Source organism: Calonectris borealis, chromosome 1 (genome assembly GCF_964195595.1).
Source record: "Calonectris borealis chromosome 1, bCalBor7.hap1.2, whole genome shotgun sequence".
Lineage (NCBI taxonomy): Eukaryota > Metazoa > Chordata > Aves > Procellariiformes > Procellariidae > Calonectris > Calonectris borealis.
The window spans coordinates 201,911,462-201,935,564 of NC_134312.1; positions in this window are offsets into that span (position 1 = coordinate 201,911,462).

A 24,103-nucleotide genomic window follows, 5' to 3' on the forward strand; every position below is an offset into this window, starting at 1 on the left:
GGGTTGTTTAGCCTGGAGAAGAGGAGGCTGAGGGGAGACCTCATCGCGCTCTACAACTACCTGAAAGGAGGGTGTAGCGAGGTGGGTGTTGGTCTCTTCTCCCAAGTAACTAGCGATAGGACAAGAGGAAATGGCCTCAAGTTGTGCCAAGGGAGGTTTAGATTGAACATTAGGAAAAATTTTTTTACTGAAAGAGTGGTCAGGCCTTGGAACAGGCTGCCCAGGGAAGTGGTGGAGTCACCATCCCTGGAGGTATTTAAAAGACGTGTAGATGAGGCCCTTAGGGACATGGTGTAGTGGGCATGGTGGTGTTGGGTTGACGGTTGGACACGATGATCTTAGAGGTCTTTTCCAACCTGTATGATTCTATGATTCTATGATTTATAAACATTTAATGCAGTATACAAGTTGAATTTTTTTGGTTTTTTTTTTAACTTTGAACAACTTGGAGTGTGGGCTTACCCACAACGATTCCTCCAGTGCAGAATGGTCTTAGAAAATTGAATAAAGCTTTAAAAAAGTTTGTTTTGTCTCCAGAAGATAATAAAGTATATATATAAAATGGACATTATAACAATATAAATAATGAAAACTGTGACCAGGTGTAAAAGATAACAAACACAAATAACAGGCTGCGTACTGTGGAGCATCAGTCAAATTACGTACGGTTTGTACGTAATGGGCCCATCTCTAAAATGAGAAATAACAATGGTTCAAAGATCTTGGATAGCATCATTCCCTAGAATCATAACATAATCTTAAGGAATGTTCAATTTTCACTTTCAATTCAATTCAAGGTACCTGCTACAGCAATCCCTGTGTTTATCCAGGGTCTGTTCCCCACCGCTAAGAAACTCAGATAACTTCCTGTAAAGTGCAGGTCTCTTAAGAAACATGAGAAAGACATAGCTGAAGCTTTGATTCTTGTCTGTAACTCTGATCAGGTACTGTATTCATTTGGGGTATCTAGATTTTGAGTCCTGGAAGAAATAGTTTTTCCAGTTTGTTTACTTCGAATCTTTGGTGGCATGTTTTTTAATGATTATCACTGTTCCACAGCAGTTTTTTTTCCCTTTTGCAGCTTTTGTGCATGAGGAAGAAAAAACATTTTTAAAATAGCAGTACATAACTGCAAAGTCATGATTGGCAGAAGGGGAAGAGCAACAGCTTATAATTTATTTTTTTTAAAAGCTTGGATTTCAAGCTGACAGCATCTTTTTAAACTAAGAGACCAAATAAGAGGTGGAAAACATGCAAATGCACTAGGAGAAAGTTAGGATGGCACTGATGACAATTAACTAACGATTATTAATTCCCCTGATACACATTGTAATAATGATAATTATGATTAACTCATTTTGTTTCATTGTGGAGGCTGTTAACATTTGATTTCCTGGGCTTTTCCTTGCAATTTACATTAATTACTGTCCACCTCCTGTCTAGTTTTCCTACTGAAACTTTACAAAAATTAACAGTCTTTAATGCGCTCAACAAGTCTTTTCCAATTGACATTCAACTTAATTGGCATTGAGATATTTTCACTGCCTGTCTGCCCCGTCATCACATCTCTCAAAATAAGAGTTTTGTTGAAAGAAGCTTATTCCTCCCTTTTCCTTGACTTGCAGACATGCTTTTTTCATTTGCTAACTCCAGTAACTGACTTATTTTCCAGCCCAGATCCTTAGCGTTGCACATGGCTCCACTCACTTTCATATTTCATGGAGTCCAGCATCCAAGCTACTGATTCCTATTTGTTTCCTGGTCCTTTCTGCTGAGAGTCACTTGCTGCCATCTCGTCCACTCCTATCTACTACATCCCCCAGCCCCTTGCACAAGTAACTTTCCTCATCAAGTCTTCCTAATAAAGTCAACGAAGACCGCTCAGTTGGGGATCTAGATCATTGCTGCAAATTATGGATAATCTGCATAATCAAGATATAGGAAGAAGAGGTCTAAATTTGACATTATTAATTTCATACAATAGGTAAACCAGTTTTCTTTCTGAAGTCTAGCAATGGCTACGTCTTATGAAGCTCATACCCATCCCAACCTACACTTGTTCTGGACAATTAATACCATGTGGGAATTTCTAGATCTATTTAGAAATGTTACAGGAGAAATCCCCTTGGAGTCCTCCTGTTGTTAATACTGACAGAGCCTGGGAAAACTTCAGTGATCCCTGTTACACTGGCTTGAGAGTTTTGAAGTGTGTTGAATCTGTTTCAGGGAATTTTTAAACTGTAGTTTAAAAAAAACTATCCACATCTTCCAGAAGCTGAAGGAAACCCACGATTCATACTGGTGTCCCACTGGATCCATAGTTTTTGCCAAAATCTAGCTCAGATTTTGGAAGGATATCAACAGCTCTCATTCTCCATGAATGCTGTGTATATGCTGTACTCAACCCAGCTATTCTACACATTCTGAGAAGCGTGTTCATACCCATCACTAATATAACTACCTCTTCTGCACGCTGTATACCTGCACGGTTGAATGCTCCTGGGAAATTCTGTTCCTAATTCACATACCACGGTAGCGTCCCTAACGTGGCAGGCTGTGTGCATGCACTGCTGGGGGCACAGGGGCAGCTGTTGATAAAGCTGCCGAACACTTTCCATTATAAGAATTGTTTTTCAGTTGCTTATAAAATTTATACTTTTCTGTATGTTCGTACAGGGCTATGAGGAGAACACCTCCAACCCTCAGGAGAACGATCAGCATTGTTAGTGAAAGCTGCTTGTGTAGGGAGCCCAAATGCTTCTGATGAAGCCTTTCTCCTCCTCCTCCTCCAGCAAGTACTGGATTAAGGTGCCTCAGCCTTTGGGCTGTCACCTGGCCAATGCAAGGGCCCTGCTGCAGCTCAGCTCCGCATGAACCTTGATGATTCCAATGCTGCACACCATGCCGCCCTGACCCCTGGGACATGAAGACAAATTCCTCTTAGGAAGGCTGGCTTGACCCGATGGTCTTCCCACCAGTGCAGCCATGGCTTGAGAGCCTGTCCTGCATGGCAAAGTAGCAGAGCAGACAGTGGCTGAGCTGCAAACTGCATTGGGTCTGCCAACTTTGGGAGCTGTAGGACCTCAAGTTTGCAGAGCAGAAGAGACCAGAGATGTAGGCCAAGTACCATGTACCCATTTGGCCCCACTGCTGAACAGTCAAACCGAGTCAGCCCAGGAGCTGCCAGAGGGTTCTGCAGAGCCAATTCGCCAACTGCTCCAAGAGCTCCTTCGCAGACACAATGCATTTATTTTACTTGCTTAATCAGATTTTCCTTGTTCTCTACCGACAGATCAACTGCCCATGTCTTCAGTGTCCTTCTACAAACAGGCCCATCAGTCACTCCAGGACCAAATCTAGTAAGCCTGTGATAATGCAAGCACAGCACATAAATACATTTGCATACCACATGGTGATTTTGGCAGAAAACAAGTTTTTCTGGGTCTCATGTAGATGAAAAGGGCAATTATTCGTGCAATAATACTGCGGCAGTATTTGCAGAAGCTATAGCATCCCACTGCTACTTCAACATTGGACACAGATCCACAAACCACAGCTTGCACCTACTTGCAATCACAAAGTCCCTTTTATCTGCTTGTACCTAAAAGAAAAAAAGAAAAAAAAGGACATTTTTTTGCCAGTATCATATCTCTGACGTTTCAGGTTTCCTCCCTCAGAGTGCCCTGGAAGTGCTTTGGGATGCTGTAGTGTTCCTGAACTTTCAGAAGGGAAGCAAAGGTCCAAGCAATCCATTTCCAGGCTTTGATTCTTTCAGTTCATCCTCTTTGGCTTGACATCAGCCTGTACCTGTATTTAGAGCTCCTCTCATTTAGGGTTCCCAAAGCATTCTGCAAATTTTAGGAAATTCTCCGGGGGCACTGCCTTCCGTTGCCTAACAGCAGATGGAGAGGGAGAGGCAGGGACACAGCAGAGAGAGGCAGGAGTATGAGGCATATTCCTGGGCGTCCATTTGGCTGCTTTAACCATGCAAACCACATTCCCAAAATGTAGCTGCAGAGATGCGCTGTTGGGAAGGGACTCACGAGCTGGAATAGCTGAGAACAAGATGGAGCCCAACGAGATTTTAGTGAGTATGTCCCTGTTCTGGTACAGGATGGGACATCTAATACAAACAAGGACATTCCTTCAGTGCCTTCTTCTAGATTTTCCCTGACATAGTTCCAGTTCCAGGAAATCTGTACATTCCCCTACAACTTGTAGAGGAAACTCAGCAGGACTGAGGTAAATCCTCGTCCCCAAAAAGGGTGGTGTCTTCGGAACAAATGTCCCCTTTTTTGAAGACTTCCAGTGCACTGAGACCCTCATCATACCAAAGACAAACCTAAGTGCTGACTTTGCCTTCGAGGCTCAAGAAAGCAACAAGCAGGTCAGATGCCCATTTTCCAGAGCTGTTGGACCCCTGGTTTGCTACGCAGGGAAGTGAGAGAAGCACTGGGATGCTGAGATGCTGCTGAAGGAGTTGTTGGTGGGAGGCAGCCTGACCTTTCTCAAAATAATGAAAAGAGACTGTGAGAAATGTTTCTCTTAGATATAGGGTAATAACTGCCCCATGGGATGCCAAGAAGGGACTGAAAATGTTGGTCAAGTGGGGTATTGCTGAAGAGGACTCATTGGCAAGGAGGGGGATTTTCAGGTTGGTTTGAAGGAGAGAAACAGAGATTATTCACCAAACATTAAGAACTTTGGGGAACAGGAGAGGAGACAACTAAGCTGTGTTATCTGGAGAAATTCAGAAAAGAAGGGGAAAAAGGGAGGTGAAATATAAATATAAGGTGGATGTGCAGAAAGGGCTTTCTCTCGGGGGAATGAAGCGAAGAAATTTGCTAATACATTCCTGTGCAGTTGATCTGTTTTTCTTGTTATTCTCCCTGATAATAAAAATGTTCCAGATGGATGTGGTTAACCAAATCCCTTGAGGAGAAAGGTTTTAATTTCCTTCCTTTGCTTTTCTTCACCTTTATCAGCACTGAGGAAGGAATGGGACCCATCCAAATTCACAGAGCCATTCATCTTCAGCCCAGGGGAAGTCAAATCCCTGTGCAAAGGTGTTCACTGGCAGAAGGACAAGTATGTGCTTGGGAGTCCATTGCCTGGACTTCCTGCACGTTAATTCCCCTGCCTGATATTTTGTGTTGCAAATGTGGCAACAGATAGGGTGGCATCCCAATGGTGCAATATGATATCAACGTGCCATAAATAGCAGCGAGGCAATGTCTGAAGGTAGTAAGAGACTATTGGATATCACGCAGTCAGTGCATATAGGGAGATCTGAAATAGACTAGTTCTGCTCCCACAGATATGCACAGGGATTCCTCTCTTTAAATTCCCAGGAAAGTTAATCTGAATTTACTTCTGAATGGAGTAGCATAAACCCCTGCATGCAGAATTATAGCTGCCTTTGATGGTACAATTTAGTTCACTCCCAAAGGAGCAGTGGATCAAAACCTCTCATTGAAGACAGGTTGTCAACTCCATTTAAGATTAACACGGATCTTTATTTCCTGCTCCCGGAGCTGTGGCAGCCAGGGGTGGCTGGGCAGAAGGTGGCCAGTCCCATCCATGCTTGTTATTTCGTCTGGTCCCTGGGTGAAAGGACAGATCTTGGTTTTGGATGATTTTGCTGGCGTGCTGTGTTTCTTGTGGGGCAGCTTGAGTTGGTTTTGGGGAGACTCAAATGTGTTCCCTGGCGGCCACTTGTCTAGGGCTTGCTTTAATGTGGGCAAGGACAGGATGCCCCCCTAACTCAGGGATCTGAAAGCAGAGACGTGTCCCCTGGTTCAGACATTTAGCGCTGAACAGCTGCTATGGGCTGTTCTGGCTGTCCCTGTCCAGGTTGAAAAGTCCCAAGCACGTGAAGAGGCTGGAAGGAGGGAGATCAGTGCGAAATGTGAAGATGTCTCGGATTTTTGCAGTCATTTTTATGAACATAAATATAATTGGTTAGCTGCCTAGACAACTGAGGCATTGATATTTGTTGGAGTATTCATTCATACTGCATTAAATTTAGCACTTGTTTATTTATCTTTTGTAAGTAGGTGTTTTATTTGCTCTTTGCCCTTTACCAGTGGGAATATGTTCCTGCAGCTCTTCCTACTGGGAGAAGCTCCAGCAATGTCATTGATTTTACTTTCTCTGAAACAACACTCCACTTGCTCTTTTAGACCAAACACCTGTCCCGCTAATGTGAAATCACTTGTGTCTCAGCTGCTTCATTAATCACACGGATATTCTGATATTTTGCATTTCTAATCAAACTGCTACCTGCCATATCAATATCCAATTGATTGATTATGTTTACAGACCCAATTAAGGCTTTGCAAGAATGCTGATAAACTTTACGCTTAAAAAGTAAAATTACATCATCTATATCTAATAAAAAGATAAAATCTAGAGCCTCAACAGTAGAAACAGCCATAACACTGACCACTTAATTTCACCCAGTTATCTCTGTGCTGAGTCTGATCATTTGCATTTGACCGAGGCAAACTTCAGAAAGGCATTTGGACACATCAGGAGATGCAGAACGAAACATTTTCTTCAGTAGTTTGCTTCGATAGTTTATAACCTCCCTAAAACATATTTGCAGCTTATTTCTTCTTTAAATTTGTCTAGCCTTGCTTTGAACCATCATTTCTTGTTATGCCTTGTCCATAATTATAAAGAGAATTAAAGAACACTTCTATTCCCAGTTAATTTTCCTCTTGAGGTCACCTTGATCTTTTCTTTGCTAAGCTAAAGTGATGGTGCTCTTTACATCTCCCAAAGAATTATATTTCTTCCAATCTCCACAAATTTTTTAGGGTGTTTTTGCACTCTCAGCAACTTTTCATGATTCTTTTAATATAAGTATACCAGAACTGCACGTTACCCTAGGCCTAGTCTAGGCAATTTTGTACATAAAGGTAAAAGCCACCTTTTCACACTTAATCATTACTTCCCTCTTTACACTGCCAAAAATTTCATTAACCCATTCTATCACAAAATGCTGAGCAGTTCATGCATTCTGACTTCCCTGAGTGCTTTCTAGAATTACTTTCCAGGACCTCCGACCCCCATCTGGGTGTTAAAACCAATACTCTTTCAGTCAAAGCAAATATTGAAGACTATGCACAGACACACATGCCACACGTGCCACCCACACGCATGTCAGATTTTGAATTCTTCCAGGTAAACATAAACTTAGGTATGTCAGTCCACAGCCAACATAGGAATGGACAGATATGAGCAATGCAATGACTATCTTCTTCATACAAAGATAACAGGTATTCTTGGTTTCAAAAAAGCCTGAGGAATTTGTGTGGACTCCACCATCCGGAATCCTGAATCCCTCGTAAGTTTTGCTGTAGTTATGCAGAAAACATACCTGGATACATTCAGACTTTCACACAGGTGTCTGAGGAAGAAAGAACAGTTGCTGATGCATAAAAAAGGGCTTATGTGGAAGACTCTGCAGCCTTCCCCATCCTTGGCATGGAGAGTGCCCGAGCTGCCGCAGTATGGGCTAGCCAGGGGGATGGTGACACTCCAGTCCTTCACCTAAACTTATTTTGCGCTTCAGAGAGGAACGAGGGATTTGCTAATCCAAAATCTAATTTTGGGGATTTGGCACTTGCTTGTACAGGGAGAGATCTAAGATCCAGTCCCTGCTCTGAGGGCAATACACACATTAGACTGGAAGGGATTCGTTAAAATGCTAAACTGCTTCTTGGAGCAGGACCAGGAATCCTAACACAAAGCAAAGAGCTTACCCCAAACTGATCCCTGGACTGTGCTTAGATTAATTTATGACAACAAAGTTTCTGTTCTGTGCAGTAATCAGTTCAATTTAAATGAGTAACAATAAAAAATTAATGAAATGTAGCTTTATCTAGGGTGGAATTATTTACCATTTACTTTGATTAAATTTTCATAAGGTCCTAATTGATTTTGGCACATACATTTCATTGTCTGTCTACAGGACTTTGTCTAGTAAGCTATTATATGAGCTCTAGAACATTTTTTCTAGTAATATTTCGGTTACACACCATATCATTTTTTCTCCACTGTAGTCCTACTTTTCCCAAACAAATGATTTATCTCCAATCTAGCAGCAGCCTCACAAACCTTTTTGTCTGTGCGCTGGGTGGTAGTTAATTACAACTTCTAACAAGAGCCTGCTGAATTACACCAATCAAGAAATACATTTGCTCGGCTTTCCACTGATGCAGCTATATTGATGTACTGAATATATACACTCAAAAAACCCACAGGCCTCCTGACTGCTCTGTGCTAGTGATTAGACAAGATTAACATTTCACTGGAGCTGTGTCAGCACAAATGTGAATGTGGAAAAAATGAGCACAGCAATGATACTTTGTGGTGAACAAGTTTTCAATCAATGCTTCAAAATTATAGCACGTTATCTTCCCTCAGCTAAAATTGCAGAGGGCTGCAGATAAAATGTTGACTTTATTTTCCATATTTGACTGGAGATTATATATTTTTCTGTACTGAAAGCTCAGAATTATCAGCAAAGAATAGCCATATTCACATCACTTCCATACCACACAGTGAAAATTATAAAAAAAGAAAAGTCTGAGTAAATTCTTTTTTATCTCCAGCAATAGGCAAGGGACATGGTTTGCCTCTTTGCCCATTGCTGTTGTTCCTGGGTGGTGAGAGGGATGAGCAGTGCAGAGAGCAGTGTTTGCGGTTATCAGCAGGCAACATGCCTGTCTGTGCCTGGGAGTGAAAGGGATGGGATCGGAGTCAGGTCCCCAGCCTTTCCCTCCATAAACCAATCATGTCCACACCTCTTCCCTCAAAGCCTGGTCTCAATGGCATCATGTCCCTAAACTGTCCTGGCTTCTTGTGATCCTCTCTCCAAACAGCGAAGCCCTCAGCCGCTGTGGGGCGGAGAACACCAAATGGAAGAGGCTGCCCCATTCGCAGGCAAGATGATATGGGGGCAGCGATGAGGCCCCTGCAACCCTGCCCTGTGTCCAGGGGATCGCTGCCAGGCAGCAGGGTGAAAACGTGGGCCATGGAAAACAGGGGTACTCAGAATGTGCAGTTTTTGCAGAAAGGTGCAAAAACGTGGGAAGAGGCTGGAAACTCTGCTGAAGGCAGAGTACACATGCTCAGCAGCAGTGGTGACACACCACAAGACATGGTCCCCAATACCAACTGGAGCAGCACAGCAGGATCCTTGTCTCAGGATGAGCTCAGGAGCACTACATAGGTCTCTCCTGGGACTAGTGCTGTGTAATACCTTTACCAATGCTCTGAAGGAGGTGACAGAAGGCTTGCTCATCAATTTTCCAGATGACACCAAACTGGGGAGACCAGTTGTTATGCTCAAGGACAGGGCTGCCATTCAGGCAGACCTAGACTGGCTGGAGGAATGGGCCAACAGGGACCTCATGAAATTTGACAAGGACAAATGCAAACTTCTGCACCTGGGATGGCAGGACCCTTTGCAACAACACAGGTAGTTCCTGGTAGGCAGCAAATGGGACATGGGCCAGCAGTGAGTCCTGATAGCAACGATGGCCAACAGCTGAATGAACAGGGACAGAGATAGAGATCAGGAGGAGTTGTTATCTCCTTCTGCTTGGCACTTGGTAGACCACAGCTAGATACTGCAAACAGTTTTGTCCCCCCCAAGTAGAAAAAGAACATTGATAAACTGGAGTGAGTTCAGGGGAGATGGTGGGGCTGGAGCACCTGCCCTGTGAGGAGAGGCTGGGGGAGCTGGGCTTGTTCAACCTGGAGCAAAGATGGCTTCAGGGAGCCTAGCAGCAGCCCCCAGTGCCTACGGGAAGGTCATCAAGGAGACTGAGATGGGCTCTCCAAAGTGGGGCTGGGCAGGAAGAAAGATACAAAGGACATAAGTTGAAATACAAGAGTTTCAGCCTGGGTATAAGGAGACATTTTTTCTCCATGAGGACAATCAGACAGAGGCAAAGGTGTCCCAGAGAGGTTGTGCAGTCTCTGACTTTGGAGGTTTTCAAGACTGGATTGGACGAAGCCCTGAGCAGCCTGGTCTGACCTCAGAGCTGATCTGCTGTGAGCAGAAGGTTGGAGCAGAGATCCCTGAGGTCCCTCCCAGTCTGAGTTATTCTGTGATTCTCTTAGCAGCCTATCCCATCCTCATCTTTGGATAACACTGGCCTACTCTTACTAGCTATGGCCAGCAGTGATGACAATTTAACTAATCCAGCTTAAAAGTAGTCCCACATAGACTCAAGGGAATAAGAAGAGAGGTGAAACAAATGAGGCTCCCAGGTAAAGGCAATCATTCATTGCTACCTTGAACCTATAGATGTGAAAGGAGAAGGACAGCAAAAAGCCCAATGTATATATTGAGCTGTGGTAGTGTAACACCAATAACACTGGATATTAGAGGGAAAAATTCTCAGGCAGGCTGGTCAAACATTGGACCAGGTTGCCCAGAGAAGTTGTGGAGTCCTCACTATTGAAGATATTCACAACTTGGCTCTATATGCTCTGATGTAATTTGAAGGTGCTTTTAATGTCAAAGCTGGCCTTGCTCTGATGGGGTGTTAGATCAGGTGGCTCCTGAAACCCTGGAAAACATAAAACACAAGAACAGAAACCTCCCAAGAGAGCTGAGATGCAGGTAGGAGAGGTGGTGCCAGGAGAGCACTGAGGAGATCCAGCTGAAGACTGATAAATGTGGAAAGATTTTACAAGACCCCTGACAGTCTCTTGCCCCTTCTCTATTGCTTCTTCTCCCCTAGAGAGAGCAGTGCTTCACCTCACCAAGAGAAGAGATGAAGCCCGGGGCTGAGCACGTTAACAAACTCTTCACTCACAAGTCCAGCATGTGAAAATGAGGTCTTAGTATGAGAAAATGAGGTCTTTGGACATATCGCACAGTGTGAAAACATGGAGTTTCTTCCTTAAGAACCGTCCTTTCTGGAGTCATTTGATACTATTCATTTGTCTCCAGTGGCAAGGCATCAGCTGAAGACATGATTTCTATGACACATAGCAGACAGGAGAGCCTCATCTAGCTCCAATGTGGCTCAACTTTTCCAGCTGATGTGGCTGAATGCAGCCCACAGGAGTTCAGCAGTACATCCATCTTCCATCTGCCTGCAAAAAGGCCTGATAACCATGGGAGCTGCCTGCTTGCTGTTGCTGGAAACACCTTGCTCAAACGATTTTAGAGCACTGCAAGAGAGTGCAGCTGAAAAATGCTTGCTGCACATTTTGTGTGGATGCAGAGGTGACTGAAATATTATCAAGAGTAGCAGAGGCTGCTGTTTCTGAAAGGAGAAATGATGATAGTCCGGGTCACCTAAGGGAAAGGATGGTGCTGGAGGATATGAGGATGGAGGTGTCACATGCCCCCAGCTCCCCCTTTGCAAGCAGTGATTGCTGCGACTCGTAGCTGCGGCCGCTCTGCCTGCATCAGCTGCTGGAAAGGCTGGAAGCAGCTACAAAATCTTAAGGCCCTTTCACGATGGGACCTTATGGGAAACACCCCCTGGCACTCATCTCAGCTGGCTCCAGCTGACACCAAACAAAGGGAGGCACCGCTCTCCAGCTCTGTGTGCAGGGAAGGGAAACTGCCGTCCTCAGCCTCTCCACCACCGTCAGGTACATTTTTAACCAGGCAGCTTCAGGAAGCAGGTCATGACCGTAATCTGGAGCCTTGCTGTGCCTTTGCTAATGTCACAAAGGCTTTTGATACAGCCATAAATTATAAATAAAACCCATAAATAAGCAGTCTGTGACAGAAATGAAACATTTTAACTGATGTGTGGGGATATAATTTTTGTTTCTTAAGATTATCTGCCTTTGAACATTTGCTACGGTTCCACTTTCATCCCACTTGGGCAGGAATATTTACAAATATTGAAAAATACCTCACTTCCATTTTTGGAGTCTAGCCGTCATAAGTTCATCATAAGATCAAACATCCCTGCTACAGGACACAGTGCTTTGTGTGTTTGCAGAGGACTGCTATGAAACAGCAAAGTGAAACACAACCTCTGATAATGCAATGCCTTGGACCTGGGAGTTCACAGGATTGCCACTAGAAGCTTTTGCGATGTGAGAAGGGCTGAGTTCTTGTCTCTGAGGCTCAGGACGTTTCCTCCCTATAGGGACAGACCCTATTTCTCTGTGATACTTGTACTGCAATATGCTGATGACAGTGACCTTCTTCAGGATTTACTATAGCTCTGGAAGGCACAAGGAAAGCTAAATAATAATGATAGATCCATGCCCCCAGGGAGCATCCAGAGTAAGAAAAGCACACTAAAAGAAATGGCAAGACACAAAAGATGTACAAATGAGATATCGAGAGAAGAAAATGCTTCCATGCAGCTTTACACTTGCTGTCTCTGCCCCTTGTGGTTGTCAGAATCGGAGACAGCATCTCTGATGATGAGTGAGTAGGAGCCAAAGTGACGTAGTCCTAAGCCAGAGGTCTGAGCTCCTGCTACCAGGGCACATGGCAACATGCAGACCTGTCAGTGTTCCTGATGGAGGAGCAGGCAGAGCAGTGTCACAGATGGCCGAGTGTCTGTTGCTACAGCAGTTTGGTATGACAGATGAGCAATGGATCTAATTATATCACTGGAAGAAGAGAACCATCTTGCACTCTCCTGTGATCTACGCTACTTATTGCAGAACTGCTGTGTAGCACAAGGTGCAGCGGAGCATTAGCTGCTCTATAGCACTGCAATACATCATGCAAGTACCCATTCTGTGGCCACCCTAATATATGGCGCTGCCTTTGCTTGCCAGTCCATCACTTGAAAAATGGACAGGGGGTGTAAAAAGCCTCAGTCAGATAACTGCATTGAGAGTATAAGTTTCACACAACTCATGCAGAAAGCAATGAACTGTATCAAGGGCTTATATTCACTTTCCCCTGACCGCTCAGCAGCAATTCATAAAACTGCATGAAAGGACAATTCCAGCTGAATGCATGTCCTAATGCACTTATGTTCCTGTAATCATTCTGTTTCATCTCGATTATGGAAGGCAGGTCCTGCTTGACTAACCTGATCTCCTTCTATGACCAGGTGACCTGCCTAGCGGATGAGGGAAAGGCTGTGGATGTGGTCTACCTGGACTTCAGTAAAGCCTTTGACACTGTCTCCCACAGCATTCTCCTAGAGAAGCTGTCGGCTCACGGCTTAGACAGGTACACTCTTCGCTGGGTAAAAAACTGGCTGGACGGCCGGGCCCAGAGAGTTGTGGTGAAGGGAGTTAAATCCAGTTGGTGGCCAGTCACGAGTGGTGTTCCCCAGGGCTCAGTACTGGGGCCGGTCCTGTTCAATATCTTCATCAATGATCTGGATGAGGGGATCGAGTGCTCCCTCAGTAAGTTTGCAGATGACACCAAGTTGGGTGGGAGTGTTGATCTGCTCGAGGGTAGGAAGGCTCTGCAGAGGGACCTGGACAGGCTGGATCGATGGGCTGAGGCCAACTGTATGAGGTTCAACAAGGCCAAGTGCCGGGTCCTGCACTTGGGTCACAGCAACCCCATGCAGCGCTACAGGCTTGGGGAAGAGTGGCTGGAAAGCTGCCCAGAGCAAAAGGACCTGGGGGTGCTGGTTGACAGCCGGCTGAACATGAGCCGGCAGTGTGCCCAGGTGGCCAAGAAGGCCAATGGCATCCTGGCCTGTATCAGAAATAGTGTGGCCAGCAGGAGGAGGGAGGTGATCGTGCCCCTGTACTCGGCACTGGTGAGGCCGCACCTCGAATACTGTGTTCAGTTTTGGGCCCCTCACTACAAGAAGGACATGGAGGTGCTGGAGCGTGTCCAGAGAAGGGCAACGAAGCTGGTGAAGGGCCTGGAGCACAAGTCTGATGAGGAGCAGGTGAGGGAACTGGGGTTGTTTAGCCTGGAGAAGGGGAGGCTGAGGGGAGACCTCATCGCGCTCTACAACTACCTGAAAGGAGGTTGTAGCGAGGTGGGTGTTGGTCTCTTCTCCCAAGTAACAAGTGATAGGACGAGAGGAAATGGCCTCAAGTTGCGCCAAGGGAGGTTTAGACTGGACATTAGGAGAAATTTCTTTGCTGAAAGAGTGATCAGGCCTTGGAACAGGCTGCCCAGGGAAGTGGTTGAGTCACCATCCCTGGAAGTATTTAAAAGACGTGTAGATGAGGCGCTTAGGGACATGGTGTAGTGGGCATGGCAGTGTTGGGTTGACGGTTGGACTTGATGATCTTAGAGGTCTTTTCCAACCTTAATGATTCTATGATTCTATGATTCTATGACTCTATAACCAGAACACGTGGTGCAGCCAGAGAGGGAGAATGGCAGCCGGAAAAAAGAGGTATAGCTCTACAATAGTTACCCATTGATGTATGTGCCTGATGTTATAACATGTAAGTACCTGAGTTGAAAGGGTTACTGCAGACCATCGCCCTGGCCCCCTGGACCTGAGGGAACGAGGTGGTGTGTCAGGGCCCACACGCTGTTGTGAATCTCCGAGAGGTATACTCCACGTCCCCTCTCTGCGGTACAGCTGATCCCTTTCCTGCAGGTACCAGAGCTCCTCTGCACAATTTTACAAATTGTCCATTTCTAGACTTTTTGAGGTAAAGAAGTGAGAAAAGTGAGAAAAGAGGGCCCTTTTGAAGCTTTAAGAGCTTGCAAGAACTAAAGAGATAGCAACTAAGATTGTAACAGTTGACAATACTCAACTCCTATGGAAATCCTCTACTGCCACTATCGCATCATCCCTCAGATCAGTCCTCTTCCAAAGACTGAATTAATACCATGGTCTAGCATATTAACATATAAGGGGCTGCAACAGAATCTAGCACTTTAGTTTTGTTTGTATAAATCTGACACTGGCAATCCGTAAAACACAATATACAGTGGAGTGATGGGCATGCAGAAGTATGCACTCTTCTAGTTTTCACTGTGGATGAAAAATCTGCTGATGAAATTGAATTATCCAATACAGTCTGCTAACTACGCTACCCTGGGGCTGTAGAGGCATTTCAGTTTTTGCAAGTCTTTTCTTTTTAAAGAATGCTTATACGGAACAGGCAGAAAAACAATTTATATTGGTGATTCTCATGAAAAAGTGTTTTTAAGCAATATGTTTGTCATGGTTTAACCCCAGCCAGCAACTAAGTACCACGCAGCCGCTCATTCACTCCCCCACCAATGGGATGGGGGAGAGAATCGGAAGAGTAAAAGTGAGAAAACTCGTGGGTTGACATAAAGACAGTTTAATAGGTAAAGCAAAAGCCGCGCACGCAAGCAAAGCAAAATAAGGAATTCATTCACTGCTTCCCATTGGCAGGCAGGTGTTCAGCCATCGCCAGGAAAGCAGGGCTCCATCATGCGTAACGGTTACTTGGGAAGACAAACGCCATCACTCCGAACGTCCCCCCCCTCCTTCTTCTTACCCCAGCTTTATATGCTGAGCATGACATCATATGGTATGGAATATCCCTTTGGTCAGTTGGGGTCAGCTGTCCCAGCTGTGTCCCCTCCCAGCTTCTTGTGCACCCTCAGCCTCCTCTCTGGTGGGGTGGGGTGAGGAGCAGAAAAGGCCTTGACTCTGTGTAAGCACTGCTCAGCAGTAACGAAAACATCCCTGTGTTATCAACACTGTTTCCAGCATAAATCCGAAACACAGCCTCATACTAGCTACTGTGAAGAAAATTAACTCTACCCCAGCCAAACCCAGCATGTTCTAACAACTAAAACATCAGTGTGTTATCAACATTATTCTCATCCTAAATCCAAAACACGGTACTATACCAGCTGCTAGGAAGAAAATTAACTCTATCCCAGCCAAAACCAGCACAATGTTTTAAGGAAACTATCTAAAGAAATTAAAATTGAGATTTTTACTAATGCCTTCTCTAGCTTAGCTGACAGACTCCATGCAACTTCAATAGTGGATCTACATACTCTAGGGCTTATGGCACTGCATTGTTAGTCAATGTATAATGACTTTCTGACCTGAATGACTTTAATTTTTCCATCTGAGTAACCCTGCCGTTTGGTGTAATCAGATCATATCAGAGGTGTGTGAAGGAGCAGCTGTGTAAAGATACAGATGTGGCTGCAAAGATAAAAAACAGCCTCCAGTATGGAGGGGTGCCTAGGGTGCTGGGAATGGGTCTAGCATCCCTAGCTGTGGTAGGCATTGCAGGGTTATATAGGGTTCAAATCACCCATTAGCATGTTGTTGGGTCCAAGAAAGCAAGCAACTCATCACTGCAGATTTCTTGAGGCTACTTGCTGTTCTGTTGTTTGGGCTGTCTATACAGGTGTATTTTCATATGCCAGCTGTCTCACCAGGGCAGAACAGAGATGTAAACACAGACTACTTGCAGAGTGGATAAGGTATCTGTCATGGGTCACATTTTCTTGTTTCCCTGATTTCACACTGATGCTACTCTGTTCCTCTTCAGCTGCTGCTAACTACTTTTAGAATGGTGAAGCCCTCAGGCTGTTGGTGTAATCAGGAAGGAATGATTTCTCACTAGTGATTTCTATTGCCGTGGTGGATAATTACCACCTGCAGCATCTCCTGAAGTCTGCTGGCTTTTTATGCAGAATTGAAGAAATGGCTTGGGAAAAGTTTTGGAGAAGGGACTCTAGCCAAAGTTGAATGTACAAATAGGCTTCAAAAGTCTTCATCTATATTTGATGTATTGTGGCAATTCCCAAATTCTTAATCTTAGGCTAATACAGCTCCTTATGTGCTAGGCACCTCACAGATTTAGAACAAACCCAGATGCTCTTCCTTGATATATTTACCACCCAGGCATGTAGATCTTGCTTCTTCATTTTTGCATCACTTTAATTAAGAATTTTAAGGAACAAGTAAAGTATACACCTTTAAAATTGTTCCACAGACTGGAATCGTGTTCAAGTAACCAGTGCAAATGTGATGGTGCTTATATACCCCGGTGGACAACTGCCTGAGTTTAAAGATATTCATTTCTAATAGACTTTCTCTGACTTACACCTGCTACAGATCTTGGCCTGTCTCTTGAAATGCAGCTAGTTTGTGCACGATGGTTGGGATTTAAAAGGAGGCTATGCATATTAGTTTCCAAAATCCCATTACATTTTAATAAGATTTCTACTTCTAACAGACTGAGATGTCTCAGTAAACTCGGCTTGAATTCTCAGTTTCCACACTGCTACCACTAAATTAACTCTGTGGCAATTCCTTCCAGAAAGCTTAGTGTTAATTTTTTGGTTTTTTTCAGCAGCTCCTCTCCTGCATTTCCGTGGTTTAGGACTTCCTTCTTGCTTGACTTGTTTTTGTGCTTCATGGTTTTTTTATCATCCTTGCTAAAGATATCTCCAAATATAGAGTGACACTCATATCTGACACCATGAACAGGAAAATTGATGAGTCACAGCAGCTCCGATTTCCCACCTGTATCAGCAATGGAGAAATATCCTGCTAGGAATAACCATGCACTTTATAGTCAGCTTCCCCCACTCCCATCACCCTGAGTTACAGATTTTTTCTAAACCACACATTTACAAATGCACAAAAGAAATAAGCTTCAAGTTTTAAATAATAAAGAGAAAATCAAGGCACGCTGTCCATCAGCCATCACCAGAGCTGTCCCTCCACCTGGCCTTTTCCAATCAGCCTGAATTCTATTTCCCTTTGATCACCAACACATGTTTCCTAGGTGGGATGCAGCCATGAGATGGAGGAGGATGCTGCAAAGTCCTATAGGGCTATTGCATCCCACGAGCGCTACATGGAGCGGTACCACCGGGGGGAGGAAATCCTGTATCTTCTTTATGTTCCCCTTATATCCCTGCTAGCTGCGAGGGAAGCTGTTTCCAAATGTTTTGAGCCAACAGACTGTGGTCAACCTGTAATGTATTTCTCACAGGCTCTCCAGCACTTCATAACCAGACTTACAGTGAAAGCCCGGTGCAGGTGGGGGGAGCTGGGGCAGCCACTGCTCCCCAGGCACAGCAGGGTTTCTGGTGGCCTCTTGCCACGAGGCTCACTGGTACTTTTCAGGCATTAATGCCTGGGAGATAAAGGGGGGAATTTTCAGCTGGAGTGGCTCCCATTGCAGAAGGGGAGTGAGGTTGGACTTCACAGTGCATAGGACGGCAGATCTGCCCACGTCTTTGGAAGCAAATCGTACCTTTGAGAATGTAACTGGTGTAAAAATCCTCCCTAAGTACATAGTCAACATCAGCCTCTTCCAGGGAATCTCTCTTCTGTCTTGGTCTTTAGCTTTCACACCCCATGCTGGGGCCGGACACTGTTACAGCTGCACACACGAGGCCATCTGGGTGAGCCTCACTGCCAGAGGGACATGGTTTGTGTCATTTCAGACAGTTTCTTTGTATATTGCCACAAGTATATTGCCAAGATTTTGAATCCACAGTGTTAGAGAGAGCTCCGTGTGTCCAGAACACCTTCTAGGTCCGAGGACAGATCCTGACCCCTGCTAAAGCCTAAGAGCTGGCATGGCAGTGGTGACCTTCTCCTTTTCCTGCTTGAGCCCATGTGGACAGGGCGTGAAGGCACTGGTTCAGGCTGGGGCCATCCCATGGGGCTGACTGGTGAGGGCTGAGGTGGCCTTCTGCATGCCCAGGCGAGCAGGGTGGTGGGGCCAGCCACGCTCTTCCAAGCAGTCGGCCAGAAACCCTCCTGCTTTCGCCCACTCAGTCCACCAAAATGCAGACACTGGCTCCATGCCACGCTCCATCCCACCGCTGAATCAATTATTACAACAGCCCTATGCAAGCAGATTAAATTAATATTTTTCCCCATCTAGGAAATTGCAGTCCTTGGAGGTGGGACCAAGAGGGTAAGTGACTTGCTCACAAGAACTCAGTCATCCTTTGCCCTCTCCCACCTTCTTCCTGCGGGGCTGGGGGAAAGTCCATAGTCCCAGGTTGGCAGGCTGGGGACAATCACCTCCAGGGGAGACACCAACCATCTCATAATGACACAAAAAAGGACCAGGCTCTCAATATATCTTCCAGTTAAGGACAGAAGTAGAGCCCCACACTTCCAGCCCATTACTTTTGAATGCTTGGCAGCCTGATCAGCTCTCACGGCTGAGAGGAGACTCAAGATGACAAATTCTGCTTGAAGCCATCTTCAGTGTGTACTAATGAGCATCAAAATGGTGAAGGGTGACCACATTCACATTTGCAGCAGGGAGAGCTGAAAGTGTCGCTTCAGTGCAGACCTGTTAAGAAACCACAAGTTTCTGCCTCTGTGCAATGAGCTGTGGTGACTTCTCAGTGGTGTTCCTGTTCTTCTACCCTTATTGTGTCATGTTCGTTCCAGTAAGTAACCAAGAGAAGACTCTCCAGTTATATGATTTAAAATTTTCTTTGGATTTCTGCACATGTGTTCAGGCCTGCAGTGGGGATAATAAAAAATGAATAGAAAATTACACGGTTCTGTATGTGTCATTAAAAACAAACAGCAAGATGGCCAGCTCTCACATGCAGATTTAGCTTGGATCTATGGAGGTGAAAGACCAACCCAGGAGTAGCAAGTAAAATCTACTACATTTTATTTGATTTTTCTTCCTAACTGGATAGGCTTCTGAAAATGATGAATTCTTTAAAAAATCACAAATCTAACGTGCTTCATCTGTCCGGATAATGATCTCTGCATTCACTGGGCTTATCATACAAGCATTCTTTTCAAATTATCCTAACATACCTAAGACTCTGCATAAAACTTGCTGGGAACTATGATTTTTTTTTTAATGTGAAATTTAAGGGGGGGGAGAGAAAGAAGAAGTGAAATATGAAAAAGAAAAATAATTTGGTGTTGGTTTCTAATTTTAAAAAAGGCTAATATTTAGGAGAAAATATGGGTTTTTTTTTTCCTTGCAGATAACATCTCTGAGCCAGAAGCTCAGAGGAAGGGAGCAAAGGCAGGTACTGGGAGAATGAAGAGCCGCCCACTGTAGGAGAAGATCAGGTTCAAGAGCATCTAAGGAACCTGAAGGTGCACAAGTCCATGGGACCCAATGAGATCATCTGCAGGTCCTAAGGGAACTGGCCACTATCCATCATATTTGAGAAGTCGTGGCAGTCCAGTGAAGTTCTCACTGACTGGAAAAGGGGAAACATAACCAGCATTTTTAAAAAGGGAAAAAAAGAAGACCCAGAGAACTACAGGCCAGTCAGTCTCACCTCTGTGCCTGGGAAGATCATGGAACAGATCCTCCTGGAAGCTATGCTAAGGCACATGGAAGACAGGGAGGTGATTTGAGACAGCCAGCATGGCTTCACCAAGGGCAAGTCCTGCCTGACTAACCTAGTGGCCTTCTATGATGGAGTGACTACATCAGAGGACATGGGAAGGGCTACCAATGTAAGGCCTTTGGACCTCTGTAAGGCCTTTGACACGGTCCCCCACAACATCCTTGTCTCTAAACTGGAGAGGTATGGATTTGATGGGTGGCCTGTCCGGTGGGTGAGGATTTGCTTGGATGGACGCATCCAGAGAGTAGTGGTCAACGGCTCAATGTCCAGATGGAGATCGGTAATGAATGGTGTCCCGCAGGGGTCCATACTGGGACCAGTACTGTTTAATATCTTCATCAATGACATAGACAGTGGGATTGAGTGCACCCTCACCAAGTTTGCAGATGACACCAAGCCGAGTGGTGCGGTTGACACACCTGAGGGACGGGATGCCATCCAGAGGGACCTGGACAAGCTCGAGAAGTGGGCCCATGTGAACCTCATGAGGTTCAAAAAGGCCAAGTGCAAGGTCCTGCACCTGGATCGGGGCAACCTTCGGGATCAAAACAGGCTGGGGGATGCAGGGATTGAGAGCAGCCCTGCAGAGAAGGACTTGGGGGTACTGGTGGATGAACAGCTGGACATGAGCCAACAGTGTGCACTCACAGTCCAGAAGGCCAACCGTATCCTGGGCTGCATCAAAAGAAGCGTGGCCAGCAGGTTGAGGGAGGTGATTCTGCCCCTTCTACTCTGCTCTGGTGAGACCCCACCTGGAGTCCTGCGTCCAGCTCTGGAACCCTCAGCACAGGAAAGACATGGATCCGTTGGAGCAGGTCCAGAGGAGGGCCACAAAAATGATCAGGGGGATGGAACACCTCTCCTATGAGGAAAGACTGAGAGAGTTGGGGTTGTTCAGCCTGGAGAAGAGAAGGCTTCAGGAAGACCTTATTGCAGCCCTTCAGTACTTAAAGGGGGCTTATAAAAAAGACGGAGACAAACTTTTTAGCAGGGCCTGTTGCAATAGGACAGGGGGGAATGGTTTTAAACTAAAAGAGGGTAGATTTAGACTAGACACAAGAAAGAAATTTTTTATGATGAGGCTGGTGAAACACAGGCACAGGTTGCCCAGAGAGGTGGTAGATGCCCCATCCCTGGAAACATTCAAGGTCATGTTGGATGGGGCTCTGAGCAACCTGATCTAGTTGAAGATGTCCCTGCCCATGGTAGGAGGCTTGGACTAGATGACCTTTAAAGGTCCCTTCCAATCCAAACTATTCTATGATTCTATGATTCAAGGCTGTTGATCAGCTCCTGCAAGCTTCCATGGCTGTGGTCACGAGAGAACTGTTTAACAGTCAGGCTTTTCTGAGCGTGATCTGTAACACCGCCATCATCTCTAGTTCTCTGCTTTCCTCTTTGTGGTGTTCCTGCCACCTTGCTTTAAAGCCCAAGCTCTAGACTGGAGTTATTTTGTTGCTGTCAGACATTGTGCCCAAAGAAAAAAGTTTTACTTTTTTAGCTTTTCTTTTGAGTAGCTGTATTCTTTTAAGTTCATCCTTTTTACCATCAGCCATGGTTCAGACAGCCTGCTGACTGTCAACAGTTTCTTACTGCACTGATTCATCTCTCAGTGTCTTTTCATTTTTCCATCAAAAAGTGTTTGTAAGTAAAAAATGTTGACCAGTTCTATTGTGCTCTCCAAAACATTAAAAGAACAGTGGGTATGAAGTCTTGTAACGAGCTGCCACATCTTCCCTTTTTCAGTGGGTTTCTTTGACCATAGCTGAGCTCACTGATTAGAGTGCAGGATTTTTACTATTAGATGAATATAGAAAAAATTGGAATGCCTGCTGTGACAAGCAATTACAGTGAGAAAAAGAGTGAGAGAAAGAGTGAGAAGAAATACTAAGGATATTAAATGTAGCTGTCTTTGGAAGAAACCCCTCAAAATTATAACAATACTTTCTTTCAGCTACAACAGAACTGTGATGCTATTGCACTGGCACTGGCATTTCAGTTCAAATCAGGAGTGCTCTTTAAACCTGAGTCAATAGTCCCCCTTCACTGTGTTTGGGTCACCCTATGAAAGGCCTTGGAGTGCACAAACAGGATTCCTTCTGGATGAAACAGGACCAGGAGATATTTCCCATGAATTCATCAATATCTCTGGGGTGTTCATCCTTGGGGCCAGACTGGATCTAGTCTGAGGGAAACTGCCTTGAAATGTGAGCAACACAGGTGCCACTGCTCAGCACCAACCCTTCTTCTGCACAGACCCACTCCAAGGCATTGCTCTGCTTCCTAATGCAGGCATAGCCTGTGACTAAAGAAAGATCACAGAGTACTCCCTGAAATCATCCAACACTGCAATGTTTGTAACTCAGATACATTCAGTGAGGTATCCTACCCTATCCTATCCTATCCTACCCTATCCTATCCTATCCTATTATACAGTGGCCCATCATCATCACTGGAAAATCTCAGTGTCTTCCAGTAGTGCATTAAGCAATATGAGTAACATTTGTCAACATTTACACAAAGGATAATCAAGACCACATTGTTTCCAGGCTCTCCAAAACTGAACAAGAAGCTATAATAACGAAATTCTCTTATTGATTCAACTGATCAAAATGTATTTGCATTAGTAGCAGAGGATAATTGGGGCACATTATAACAAAACAACTGATTGCTAATGTAATGCTGTTCTGAATATGAATACATTATCCTTTCATGCATTTAATATTTCCATTAATCACTAACTTGGTGCCATCTTCAATTTTGCTGAACAGCCTTCAAGCTGGGAAGCTTTTTTGAAATCTACTCTTATATTTACAGACCCTCTTAGACTGCCTGACAATATGAACCTTTCATTTTAAATCAGACTGAAAATCAGCGTGAGATAATGCTTACATTGGTATTCTTCTTCCCCTTCTTCTCTTAGGGCATTTCTTATTATTTGTTTCTTTAGCAGATGAAACAGAAGGGACTTGGCAAATGTAGAACTGCAGCCTTTTCCCTCTGCAATGTATGTGACTGCTATTATCCTAAGTCACTAATATGTCATCGTTTCCAGGCTTAGCTCGGTTGCCTCATGAAGATTTCTGATGGAGGGAGCCCTATACTTCTCCAGGCAGCAAACACAGAAGATAAGGCAGAATCAGCTGCTTCTCTGTCCCCCCTTTCCCACACCTCAGCTGCTACTAACTACTGAAAGGAGACAATCTATTTTCTTTCTGCAGTACCTGATCTCCAAGGAGACAAACAAGTCAAAAATAATACGAGGAGGTGTGATACTCCTAGTCCAACATTTTGAAATTAGGCACATTTGTACTGCTGGAAGAACAGATGTTGACATCAGATCAGCTGGACATATGCAGCATATAAAACGTGGTGTGCAATCAACAGGTATCAGTAAGGTTAATAGGGTTGCAAATGCAAATATGCAGTCCTCCAAGGACCACCATAGTTCTGCTGAGTGTTACAAGTGCTCAGATCCTGCTGAAGGTAATTAGAGTTGAAGGCCCTCGGCATTTTTCAGAAGATCTAAAACATTTAGCTTTGGACCAGATCCTTTTTGCTAAGGGACACTGTCACTCTTTTCTTTTCTTGGGAACTTCTTTCGTTTTGTCATAGATTTCCTCCCTCCTCACCTTAATCCCTTGAAGACAGGTTTGCACATTTTGCTAAATCAATGAGCAAGGTCAGGACAAAGAATGACAGATCAGATCATATGTCAAAAATCTGTCCAATAGTCACTACTATAAAAATACACCTATAACTTTTTGGTTGATGCTTCATAACCATTTTTTTCAAGGCTGCAATTTAGTTTTTGAAAGTAGCAATCACATATTATATCTTAAAATCCCACTTACGTATTCA